This window comes from Phalangium opilio, unplaced genomic scaffold, assembly GCF_054372755.1.
Source record: "Phalangium opilio isolate 3A_F unplaced genomic scaffold, DU_Popi_V2 ptg001170l_1, whole genome shotgun sequence".
NCBI classification, from domain to species: Eukaryota; Metazoa; Arthropoda; class Arachnida; order Opiliones; family Phalangiidae; genus Phalangium; species Phalangium opilio.
Window position 1 is genome coordinate 10,436,054 of NW_028324255.1, and position 10,424 is coordinate 10,446,477.

The following is a 10,424-nucleotide window of genomic DNA, read 5'->3' on the forward strand; positions in this document are numbered from 1 at the left end:
TAACCCCTTTAGTTTTTAAAAGAATTATGGGACATTTTAAAATTTTATTGGACAATGTCCCGTGTCCTGTGCTTATTTCCGGCCCTGCGCGTGAGCACGCGGCACGCGCGACTCCGCAAGTTCTATTTTTTTATTGATAGGTGGTGCTTTCAAACTCAAAGTGATCGAATTTTACGCGCGCGCGATGTTCAAACACTAGGCTTAGCTCTCGTAATGAAATCTGTCTCGCGCTGGTCAACCTCTTATGACGTCACCAGGGGTATATTTATAATTCCGTTTAAATGAGGTATGTGAAATATCAATTTTCTTTTTCATATTACAAAATGAATAAATTTCTATAAGACTTTTTACCTTGGATCTACTGTTATTATAACCCAATTGATGTTTTAAAACGAAAATTAGCCACTTTTCAAAAAACGTGGCACTAACACTTTAAATCCTGGTCTTATATTCTTAATACTTAAAAAAAAAAAAATAACTTGCCAGGAAAAAAGTAATCAGTCTTCTTGAAATGTAAACTGCATACAACCATGTGATTTGAAATATCTTTTCCAATTTTTAGGACGCGTTGCCATTCTTTACGCCACTTGATTTCTTTTGGAAAACTATGCATACTTAACCCAGGGATATTCAGTTTTAATCTAGAATTACATTGTGGGACACAACAATACTTTTTGCTAGGCGCCATGTAATGATCCTATGATAATTTGTTAACATAAGTTAATCCCAACGAAGGGAGGTACTAATTTGCAGGACTTTTTTTTTCAAACTTTGGGGAGGTACTAATTTGCAGGACTGTTTTTGCAAACCTTTTTTTTTTACAAACTTGCAGAAACTTCGAGTACCGTACCCCTTGAAAAGTTTGCAATTTCACACCCTAATTTGCAGGACCATTTTTTACAATCTTGCAGAACTTTTTGTTTGCAATTCTAGACCCTAATTTGCAGGACTTTTTTTTTACAAAATTGCATAACCGACATCTAAAAAGGTAATTAAGTTTGTTTGCTTTAATTTTTTTAAATTAAAAATAAAACAATGAAAATATAAGCCTTTTACAACGGAAGTTACCGAAATATTTCATCAGAATACATCTTGGATGATTAATTTGAAGCTCTTAATGTTTGCTTTGAGTTTTATTACTAAATATTAAAGGTTGACCCTTAACCCATTGTCGAGGTATGCTACTAGAGTTAAATTTAAACTATCGAGACTATATAATCATGGTTTCTAACTGACGAGTAAAATACAAATAATAATAAGGGTTAATGGCGTATTTGCCACTGTTAAACGTAATGAATTAACATATTTTTATAAGGATTTCTGAGGTGAAGAGCATTCCTACAATATATATTTAAATTAAAGAGTGTTAGGATACTATCGTTTGAACTAACTTGGGTGAGTGTATGTCCTGATCAGTTCATAAAATTAAATAAGAATTATTTAAAACTTTAATTTATTTTTTGGTAGTTTTTTATGCGGAAAACCTCTTGCAGAACCTTGAATATTTTTTACAAACTTTTACAAAAACCGGTTTTTTTCAAGGAAAACGGTACGGATTAGTTCATAAAATTAAATAAGAATTAATTCTAACCATGATTAATTTTTTAGGTAGTTTTTTATGCCGAAAAACTCTTGCAGAACCTTTATATTATACCAGAATATTTTTTGTAAACTTTAAAAAAAACCGGTTTTTCTAAAAGTTTTCAAAAAATATTCAAGGTTCTGCGAGAGTTTTTCGGCATAAAAAACTAGCAAAAAAATTAAATCATGGTTAGAATTAATTCTTATTTAATTTTATGAAACTGATCCGTACCATTTTCATGTTAAAAAACCGGTTTTTCTAAAAGTCTGCAAAAAATATTCAAGGTTCTGCAAGAGGTTTTCGGTTTAAAAAAATACCAAAAAAATAAATAATGGTTATAATTAATTCTTATTTAATTTAATGAACTGATTAGTACCGTTTCTTTGGAAAAAAACCGGTTTTTCTAAAAGTTTGCAAAAAATATTCAAGGTTCTGCAAGAGTTTTTCAGCATAAAAAACTACCAAAAAAATAATGGTTATAATTAATTCTTATTTAATTTTATGAACTGATCCGTACCATTTTCATGTTAAAAAACCGGTTTTTTTAAAAGTTTGCAAAAAATATTCAAGGTTCTGAAAGAGGTTTTCGGCATAAAAAACTACCAAAAAAGTAAATTAACATTATAAATAATTCTTATTTAATTTTATGAACTGATCAGAACATACACTCACCCAAGTTAGTTCAAACGATAGTATCCATAGATATGTTAAAAGGGTAGATACACAATCCAATGGGAGGTCGACGCGGAAGGGGCAACGAGCAGACAGCCGCTATTTTCTGGGGGTAGCCGTATAAAGCGACATCTATCGGTAAGTTTCGAAACTGAAATAGGTATTAAAGTCGTCATGATTGTGTGATGACTACTGATATCATTTTTGTTTTTTTTTTTGCTCTGTTTTATCAAAAGTATAGAGATCATAAATCTGTATACTTTTGGTTTTATTTCTCTTTATTTAACAGCTGTGGATTATTTCTTTGTTATTATTATAATTACTCGCCTGGAATAAATAAAAGGTAATTATTAAATTGTAATAATCTGTACTCGTATAAGCAACGTAAGTGAATATTTTAATAAAAAAAATTATTTTATTGGCCAAGGCCTTAGTGGGTTAGGTGCCGTTGTAGTGGTTGGTTTTGGTTACTGGCCTTGAAATAAAATTAACTTTGACAGTTTATGCCTGATGGCTTGGCCTTTCAACTCCAGATTTTTATCCTTAGCCAATTTGTGAAGCCTGACTTTGCAGTACAAGTTAATAGTTTTTTTAATTAAAGTGGTGGCATGGTGCTCAATACCCACTTCAGCATCAAACATGTGCTCATGTAGATCGGGGAAAATATCCATTCCTACAATTGTTCGTAGAACAGCAAGTTCAATGGCCAAAGTTATGTTTTTGCATGGCATAGAAACTGATACATTTTGACGAATGCAGGACTCCGTTAAACGACAAAGCTGAAAAACACTTTTTGATGGTCTATGCAACCCACCATTGTCTTTCAGTTGCGTAAACCGCGAATGCATATTAAAAGCATAATTATGCTCGTTTGGGGGCTCTTCGAGTGCCTGGAGACAGGTTTTGCAGCTTATGACTTTGCAAAGACGCGATACCACAAAGCCAGCAATGTAGAAAACTGAATTTTCTCGGAAAATGGATGAATTTTCTTGTTGAATGTAAAATTCTTTAATTTCATCATCTTCTTGATTTTGAAATTCTTCTACTGTTGACGCTTCCATTTCAGTGTCATATTCCGGGTAACGGCGAACATTGCAAAGTCTGGGGATTTCAGTATCGTCAAGAGCAGTTACATTTCCGGTTAAAGTAGGAGTAAGGCGAGTCGCTAAAGATCTTTTGTAAGCGCCTTCAAACTGTTTTGTTGTTGGATTATTATTCCAGCCTCCTTTTCCACGAATTGTGTTGAAAAATAATTCCAAGTGGTCTTGGGAAAATTTGTAGGTAAGTAAATAACTTTAAGGAAGGAAACATTTGGTTAGTTTTGCATTTAAATGATTAATGTAGATGTTTTCATCTTCATGTGCTATTGCTTACTCTAATTGAGGCATTTCTGGCATGAGGTGTTTTTCTGATATTGCCAGGATGCTGGTGATTGAAATAGCTAACCCTAATGGGCCAGTCTTCCTTTTGCCTTTAACGAGAAGATTTCCTTCCTCGTCTTTCAAGTTTAAAAGTAATTCTTTAGTTTGTTCTAAAGATTTTCTGGTAAGCTCAAATTTATTTTTTCTAATAGGAGCTTTGTAGCCTTTAGCGAATGGAGACCGTGAGTTCAGGATATCAAAACATCTAAAGGCAATAATTAATTTGTGGGAATTATTGAAGGAATGTATACTTTTGTATGGATTAAGTACCTATCAATTGATTCTATAAATTTTACTGTCGCTTGACAACCTTGAAAATTTTGAGCCCCAGTCTCCTCCATGAAAGTTAGCGATTTAGCAACGGAGTTACTTAAAACTTGAACTGCTAGTTTAACTTTCATTTTTTGTGTTTTATAGTAGATGTGGAATTTGGTTAGTTTATTTCCAAGAGTTAACTGTTCCTTATTTTGTAAATTGTGAATAGATTTCACAAACTGCCAATCAATCACCTATTCCAAGAACTTAGAATTAGGACTTGCATAATTTCAATTTGTTAAACGGGGTCTGAGTATGTAGGGGTGGATTTTACTTTCTAGTTTTCGGCGGTGAACGTAAACCTAGAGGACAGGCGCGACTTCCTAAACCACTCAATGCACTGAGAAGGTTGGCAAAGTCGCGCATGTTCAGTAGTTTTATGTTTACCGCCGAAAATTAGAATATTAAAGATCCCATGTTTCCTTCACCTCATCTGTTAAGCCATTGTAAATCTTTTTAAAATCGGCCCAGAGGTTACGCAGCAGCTTAATCATATGACACACATCCAGGATCAGGTAAATTATGTCGGCAGGATCTGAATTATTTCCTGGATTTGGAAAAGAAGGATTGAGAGCCTCGGGGTCCAAGTTTGCTCCCAGGATTTTTGCCATGGTAAGGTTACTGCTTAACCCATCACATACTAATGCGATGCATTTAATTCCCGTCTCAAAGATGCGACAAAAGCACTCTTTAACCAAGTTTGACAATAGCCAGCCTGGTGTACCGTGTACAAAAAAATAGCCCAAAGGAATTTTCCAGCTTCCATTCACGGCCACTAGCATAAACACCAAGGCAGATGAAGCTATAGTTTGTTCCTCTTGCGTATTGTCCGAGACCTTTCCGTAATTCACGAACCCAGTGAATTTATCCCCACACCACGCTACATGTTTTCTAATAGACATTTCGTCTATGTCCAGAACGGCTAAGGTTGGATATTTATTTTTTTTAGCCATTTGACGAAGAAACTCGAAACTTTGGCTGGTAAAGCCAGGTTCTCCGTCGATCCTAGCGGACCACTGTCTGATGGTGTTTTCATGTGGTAGACAAAAATGATTACGCAAAAACTGGTAAGCTTTTGGCGAATAAAAGTGAAGGGTTAATGCGAATTGCTTTAACTCCTCTGAGTAGGGCCTTTTTCTCTGGTTGTTAGTTCCAAGTTCACTTAGTTCTTTGAATAGAGCTTTGGATGTAGTTGAAAACTTTTCATTGATGTTAACAAGATGCTCTTTAAGTAAAAACTTTTGGTCTTCCAACTCTCTTAGCAACTCTTGTAAATTTGTAATTTTTTGTTCCCGTCTAGCGAGTTTCTCAGCGGCTCTTCTGAATTTTTTGGCAAGATTTTGGTTCTTTTCCTCCAAAAATTTAACCTTTCTTTTTAGTGTTTTAACAAAACTTTCCGGGTCTCCACTATGGTAAGAATGATCCAACTATACAAAAATAATCAATTGCTTTTTAACTATATAAATAAATGCTGCTTTATATATTTATGTTAATATGTCTGTTTATTGTTAGAGTACAGACAATAGCAATACCGAAAACGTACCATAACATCATCTAGTTCACCAGACGTATTTGAAGCGGTGCTGTTTTCAAGACTAGAGTAATCCGATGTAGCGTCGTAGGGATCCGCTGTTTCTCCAGAAATACTTACAGTGCAATCATCCAAGTGTTTATTTTCAGTGCCCTGATAAAAGTTACCGTTTTTGCTCCGATTGTTTGTTAGAAATAATTTGCCGCGATATATACCGAAATTGGAATATTTTCGAGTTCCGAGTGCGATAAATTAACCGGTTCGCCGCCTGGTAAGGTCTGATCTAATTCGCGACAGTCGCGAGTCATTTCCTGAACCGATTGTGAGCTCGAGCTAATACTAATGTTACTTTCTATTTCAAACTCTTTGAGAAACGATCTTTCATCCGGAACTTGAACATCAGCGGGTTTATTCTCGTTCCTAACGGGATTATCAACATCAAGTGACGTATCTTTTTTACCATAAGATTTCTGTAATGAATATTTTTAAGTTTATGTGCTACTAGAGAACTTCTTCCTCTTTGAACCACCGAGTCTCTACTACCGAACCGTATTTCTCTAGATTAACTAGGGTAATTAATCAAGAATATGTCTAATTAAAACCGCTAAAACCAGAGAAATTCTGCTCGAGTGCAATGAATACTCAATGCTAAAACCTACGCGTGATGCTCCGTGGTCAAAATTCAAAGTAAGACTGTCGCCGTGTATTTCTTTTTCAACTTTGTGCAAGTTCTTAGAGACAAATAAAATAATTATTATAAAACTCTTAATTGTTCCTATTTTTTTTAATAATGAACCTTCGATGGAAACGCGTTTTTATTAAGGCACCGTTTGCCATTTTGTAGTTGAATTTCACTTTCTAAGAAATGCTGACTACAAACGTAATTACTCTTAGAAGGGACCCAATTTTCACGGTTTATGGTTTGTACCCACTTTTGGAGTAAATCAGGCTTAGAAAACGGAAACCTACACTTTCAGGAATGATATGCAAATTTTTACACCATACTTAAGTAAGGGAGAATATTAATCATACCTATGAAACGATAGTACGTTTGAGGTACCTGAAATGTTTCGACAATGTTTGAACGCGCAGTTCTTAACCATTTTTAGATTTGAAACAAGAAATCAACAGGGGAAATACTTATAACATTTATTCAATTGAATGTTAAACCCAGAAAAAAGTTTCTTTAGAAAAACATTTATTCCAAGTAAATGATACACCTTCCAAGTTTGAAAAAATATTAAGCCTAATTTAGATTTCGCGCCATTTCCCACGTGATTTATTTGCCACCACTTTAGTTTGTCTCCGATAGATGGCGTTTTATACGGCTACCCCCAGAAAATAGCGGCTGTCTGCTCGTTGCCCCTTCCGTGTTTTTTTCGTTAAGCCTAAGCCAGCGAAGTGGATCTAGACCCTTTATAGTTTTACTATATCTATGGTTGCTTCTTGCGAAGTTTCTATAAAAACCTTGCTTCAAGTTGCTTGTTTGCGACCAGGCTAGGAAATAAGACAGGTTTACAGGTTAAAAACCAGTTTATTAATAGCTTGGACCACTTTTTTTATTCAAAACGTGAGGGTCACTGGTCCCAATGACTAGTTTATTAATTCCTACTTTTATTAAAAATTGATATGGGGACCTCTTTAATTATTTTCATTTTAACATAAATTTCGACTCCATGAGTCCAGTTGTGTATACAACCCTAAGAGGAGAGAGATTTTTTAGAAGAGAGAACGACCACAAGTCCTGGGACCAGTAGAAAAATAAATAGGGGAAGGGTCACTGGTCCCGGGACCAGTTTCATATTTAAGACATCAGGGGTCACTGGTCCGGAGGACTAGTTCAGAAATAAACCTTATTTCCAAGCCTGTTTGCGACCTCATTGACAGGGATGCCTTATTGGGCTGGAAAACAGGCTATTGGGCTTCTGCTCTGAAATATTCGCTGCTAACAAAAGAGTCGGTTGTCTTGAAATTTAGCATTTTGGGGTTATTATTAAACTTTCTGTACTTAAGATACCCAAAAACCCAAGATCATTAGAATTTCTATTAGATACTGCCATCTGCAACTGTCAAACCCTTCCAGCAGCTTATAACTCGCCAATTTATAATTAAATAAAATGGGTTCAGTTTCCTTTTTTATATAAATAATGTTGGTGTTGCCGAAATGTCTAAAAGAAAAACTATTTCCTATTTTTCACGATTGATGGCTTGTTTTTGAGCTGGATAATCTAGATCTATTAATTTTTTGGGCTGCTTTTCGAAATGTTTGGGCTTGTTTCCAATTTCATTTTGGCGGGTTCAAGGTTTTCAATCTGGTATTCCTGCTCATCGAGCGAGGTGATGGATAAGAAACGAGCGACTAAAGCCCCGACACTTTTGGGGGCCGAAAGAGGGGTGCCTTGTGGGCGGGAGAATCTCGTCTGGCCTTCATTGGACGCTTTTCGCAGGTTTTTTTGCCTTTTCTCCTTAAACTGTCGCGATAATAGCGTACAAAGGCTCAAAATGTCAGTCCAACACTGATATTCAGTCAATTCCTCTTCATTTCTTTATCACTGCGACAAGAAGTATGTATCTTACTCCTGGAGAAGAACGTGTTTCATTATTTTCAAAGCTCATGCTTTTAAAACGTAACTAATGTCAATTATTTAAACTAATTACAGAATATTACTGATAATTATGTTTCACATATTACAATATGTGTATTGGATGGAATGCTTTTCTTTACGAGTTTCTGTCTGCGTTTTTTCTCGGCTTTTAAGTGAAAGAAGCATGGAGTTATTAAAGGGGATATGAAAATGTAATATTAATAACGGAGATTGAACCCGCCAAATTCAGTTTGCAGTATAGACATACAACATTACGAAAATTTCAAAGACTTGGAAAAGTTTCCCGACTTGACCTAATAATCCTTCCCGGGATTTTCGTCTTTAATCTATCCTAATCTAATCGTGAAGTAAATTTTACCACCACCAGAGTCAAGTATAGTACAGTCATATTTTAGCCCAAAAATAGAGGGAACGCGCAACAAATTGAAACAAAGCTGAAAATTTCAGATCTTATAGATTTTTGGGCGCTCTTTAACGTGGTGTGGTCTCCCACACTCTCCCATTGGAGGAATTTCCGCCATATTGGAAAATGGCGGACAAAATCGAGAAAACGTTTAATAACTCCGGTTCTACTTAACCGATTAACACGTAATTAGGCTTTAATTGTAGATCACCTTCAAACACATAATTCAGCTCTTAAGATATTTTGCCCTACAACTAACCGGAAGTTCACAATCTGACCCTGAATCTCATATAAAAAATGGGGATTTAAAGCATTTTATGGTTTCTATATTCAGAATGCATTTCCAAAAATTAAACATATAGTTCCTATTACTGACAAATTTGGTTTCTTTTCTGACAAGAGCTATAGTGTATAGTATGGGAGAGGGTTAAACAGCCTTTGTACCATCATAAAACTTAGTGTTTTAATATATACCATTGTTCGCCCACACTTGTCAATACGGCTAAAGTCGAGTTAAAGCGTGTGAAACAAAGTTGAAAAAACCAAGTGTATACTTTAAATGAAGATTGTGGAATTGATCTTTTGAATTAGCTTCTCTTCCACCAACAAGTGCGGCAGCACCAAGTTCAAACGTGGCTTGGAAGCAGCCTAAATGCTAGAGAATGGGGTTGGAGACAGGTAGGATCTGAACTCAAACCAATCTTTACCACTCTACAACCTTCTCCAGCTGAGCTTCTGCAGATGATCCCTCGTAAATGCAAGGAAGTCTGTGACTTGAAATGTGAATGCGGTAAAACTGGTCCAGTCTGTTCTTCAATTTGTAGACAATGCAAGGGAGTATCTTGTTCAAATAAACATAGATTTTGAGGCTCAACCTCAAGCAGAGGACTATGATTAAACTTAAGCTTAACCAATATTGATAAATATACTAATATACAAGTTGGTAAACCAAAATAAACCTCTCCGATACGAGACGCAATTAAGAGGCTATTCTTAAATAATTAAGAAAATATAATTGATATTAATTACTTTAGGCGTCAGTAGTTTAACGTAATTCTACTGAAGTCGTTTTAAGAAACTTAATTCCTAAAATAATTTTAAACATAGCTATTGTTGACGTTTGAATTCTAGCGTATGCCTCTTTAACAATTTTTGGAAATTTAGTGTATATATTGATTCACAATAAATGATAAGAAATCCACAATTGCATGAACCTTTGGTTGAAGCCCTGCAATTGGGAGGCTAGACGTTTCTCGTAACCCTAGCCGATCGCCACGCACTTCTTGATCCTAACGTTGGGAGTAGAAGCCGAAAATTATACTGCGAACACGTTTGCTCCGATTTGCCAACTGCGAACGCGGTGACCGACACACACAGACAGACACCCCACCCCATTCACGTCCAGTATAATACCTCTCCGTGACGTCATCGTCACTTAAAGAGGTAAAATAATATATTTTAGGTTTAAAACCCGCTTTGCATTTATTTCGCTTGAAACCGTTTCGAAATACTAAAAAATTAGATTTGCCTTACCTTCCGGGCAGGATTGTGAACTTCCGGTTATTTGTAGGACAACATATCTTATAGGATGAATTATGTGATTGAAAGTAATCTACAATTGAAGCCTAATAACTTGTTAATCGCGTTAGTAGAACCAGAGTTATTAAACTTTTTCTCGATTTTGGAAATGCATTCTGAATATAGAAACCATAAAATGCTTTAAATCCCCATTTTTTATATGAGGCTAATCTTCAGGGTCAGATTGTGAACTTCCGGTTAGTTGTAGGGCAAAATATCTTAAGAGCTGAATTATGTGTTTGAAGGTGATCTACAATTAAAGCCTAATTACGTGTTAATCGGTTAAGTAGAACCGGAGTTATTAAACGTTTTCTCG

At 35.4% G+C, this 10,424-nt stretch overlaps 1 long non-coding RNA gene across 14 annotated transcripts; it reads left to right on the plus strand.

Annotated features, from left to right (window-relative positions):
• The first annotated feature begins 2,450 nt into the window (after nucleotides 1-2,450).
• LOC149587211 (uncharacterized) lies at nucleotides 2,451-6,290 on the plus strand. 14 transcript variants are annotated; one of them, XR_016380218.1, is made up of 8 exons: nucleotides 2,451-2,597; nucleotides 3,321-3,406; nucleotides 3,476-3,535; nucleotides 3,599-3,767; nucleotides 3,828-4,602; nucleotides 4,940-5,057; nucleotides 5,119-5,221; nucleotides 5,291-6,290. It is a non-coding gene; the product is annotated as an uncharacterized LOC149587211 (long non-coding RNA). The 14 variants fall into 14 exon arrangements; XR_016380217.1 differs by having other exon boundaries at nucleotides 3,321-3,400; XR_016380211.1 differs by lacking the exon at nucleotides 2,451-2,597 and adding an exon at nucleotides 3,112-3,252.
• The last annotated feature ends 4,134 nt before the right edge of the window (nucleotides 6,291-10,424 follow it).